Raw genomic sequence first — 3013 nt, forward strand, 5'->3', positions numbered from 1 at the left:
CCTCACATTTATCACACATTTATCAGGCACGTGACTGTCACAATTTTCCCCTTACACTCCATGTCTATCACCCAGCACATCATCTTTTAGGTACTCCTCTGACTGTTCCTTCCTCAATTACTTAACATTATTCTGAGCATTTCTAAATGAATTTTTACTCATAAATATTATGGGCAGTAATTCTTTACACACTTCTAGCACTCTTCACTGATCTGTACTGACTCTTTCTCTCCTTCATGGTCTTTTTGCTCCTTGTGCCCTCTTCCTCCATCTCCCCTTTTACTCCTGATGATTCCTTCATGGACAATTTTTCTGTTCCTTCTCACTCTGCAGTCCTCTCAGCCTTCTGCCTCCACTGTCCACCCTCCCAGTTTAATTACATGGGATGATTTAACCATTAAAATCTCAACTCCTGGCCCGTTTCCTTCCATCCAATCTACCTGTAAACACACAGGCCTAACGTTTCCTGAGTGCTTTACAAAAACTTTTGCCTATTCTGGCTAAAATGACCTGTTTATTTTGTTCTTTTTTAACTTTACTAATTCTCCTTACTCCCTGTGATGCCTTTTTTCCTACCTTTTTCACAAAAGCTTTAATTCATTTATCTCTTTCATACTAAACCACTCTATGCCACCATTAAAATCCTTGCCCGTGGCCTGATGGCTTTTCAGTTGGATTTCAGCTTTTTCTTGACTTTTTGTCTCACCTCCTTTTATTCTCTACAGATATTTTACTATATCTAGTAAATTCATATTCTCTGTTTAATTGTTTTTGCCACCTACTTCTTTAGCTCTATCCATCCCTCACAAAACCAAAATTCTTCCATGGTCCCAGGCAACTCCATCTCTGTCAAATTACAGAGATAAAACCCATCTTTCATTTCAGGAAATGTTAATAGCAGAACAAGCTGGTCACAACACAATGCCTGTAAAGCTGATAGGAAACTTGTGGAAGGGGCTAAAGTGCAAAAATAAATAAACACCATTTGAAAATGCACTGGCTGGCTATCAGATCATGCCTGAAATCTGACAGAGTGGTATAAACACACTGCAGTAACTTGATAATCTCCTTTATGGATTTTCATCTCAGATTTCACTGACACGTCTGCTTTCAATTACGCAGATGAAAAACAAGATTTTTAACATCTTGCTCTTCCCCTGATTGCAAAAAGATGTCTGAAAATGGACTATTAGAGCAAAACTCAACTGAAAACTAATTTAGAGATAGCACTCCTATTTTAGAACTGTATTTTTTTGGTAGTATGTGATTTTTTAGGGAGATTTTATCTATGACAGCAGGCAAGAAAGCATTGATTTAGCCTTTTCTAAGTCCTACCTCCACCCATATACTTCTTACAATGTGACTGCACATGTAAAAATCATAATCTTAAAATAAAACTCATTCCACAAAGTCAGTGGAACATTTTTTTTCCTTACAAACTATAAGCTCACCCTGAGTAGACATGTTTCCAGATGTTTAGTGAGTTAAACTGGCTGTGCCTGTAGTACCAGGGCATGCCAAAGACACAGCTAGATGATGAACTAGTCATCCACAGGCTGGACATAATGGCCTGAGTAATTCCATCTTCTTCAGTAGATGGTAGTTAATATAGCAAGGGGAAAAATGGTTTTAAAAATGCAGTGTTTACAATAAAACAAAGTTGCAATGTAAAATTTAGAAGGTTTTACAGACCCTCTACTCTTGCAAAGTATGATGTGCTTGTCTATATTCACATGCCCCAGGCAGTTCCTTCTGGTTTTTTTCAGAATGACTCTAATTAATAGATAATAATGATTTGGTGATTCATTAGTAAGAAAATACAATTAAAAAAACTGCTGGTGACAAGCTTAGGAGGAAAGTGTACTTCAGAAATTACTAGTAATTATTAAAATATTAATGGCAATTACTAATTGTCATTACAGTTTGTCTCAACTGCTTCTCAAAAGGTGGTGTACTAAGCAAAGACACTCACCTGCTTTTAGATATTTAAACCTAATTTTATCCAGTGTACTGTTTTCAAAGTCCTAAGGAGGTAGTATGGATTTTTATCTGAAAATAAAAACGGGTCTGCCCTTAACTGCCAAAATTTGCTATACTTTGTGTTAAAAAAAAAAACAACTCTGAAAGTATGAACTTAAATACCTAATTACTTACCATTTTTCTCAAGAGTAGCCCAGCAATCAATGTTAAGTGTACAGAGATTAAAAACTTAAATTCTTCAGTGTTTTACAATAACCTTGAATGTTTAAAATTACTGTGCCTGCTCACTGTGATACCTCAAAGCCACAGTTTCATGGATGCACTCTGTTGTTTGAGAGAAAGTAAGAGCTACGTGGGGATTCCAGAGGTAAATGTTGTTTTTCTAACCTTTATTCTGCTCTGTTTTAAAGAAGGAGTGACCAACCTTTATCAAAATCAAGTATTTTGACGTGTATCTGTGACAAGTGAAAGTTTAAGAGCCGAAATACTCTGACAGTAACACATCATTTAGTTCACTGGCTTTTGTCTGCTGTTGTTAGGCCACATGTTTCCAAGTGTTTGCCTGGAGTGGAGCATAATCAAGCCTCAGCTTTGAATGGGCCCCTTGGGGTTACACTCAAAGAAAAAGTCACTTACCTGCTCGCTAGGATAAATTCATTATCGTTAGAATAAATTCATTATCGTTAGGATAAATTCATCATTATGAAGATCCTCTTTTTATACAGAGAGCAGGGGAAAAGTGCCCAGGATGGAAGGGACTCCTGGCCCAGAGTCAGCTCCCTGCCTCCAAAAGCCACCCCATCACCCAGCCTCGCTCCGAAAAGTTCCACCTTCCGCCTCCAAACCCCGCATCCTTAGCTCCGCTCAGCCTCCCAGCACCGGTGGAGCTCGCTCCCCATTTTTGGGGGTGCGGTTCGGTGCCCAGCAGAGCAGCCCCGGCTCCCCTCCCGGGGACACGTTCCCGCCGCGGGGTGCGGTTTAACCCGACGGGCAGCACCGGGCGGCAGCGCCCACCGCCCCGACATGTGGCGAT

Source organism: Merops nubicus, unplaced genomic scaffold (assembly GCF_000691845.1).
Source record: "Merops nubicus isolate BGI_N331 unplaced genomic scaffold, ASM69184v1 scaffold16478, whole genome shotgun sequence".
Taxonomy (NCBI): domain Eukaryota; kingdom Metazoa; phylum Chordata; class Aves; order Coraciiformes; family Meropidae; genus Merops; species Merops nubicus.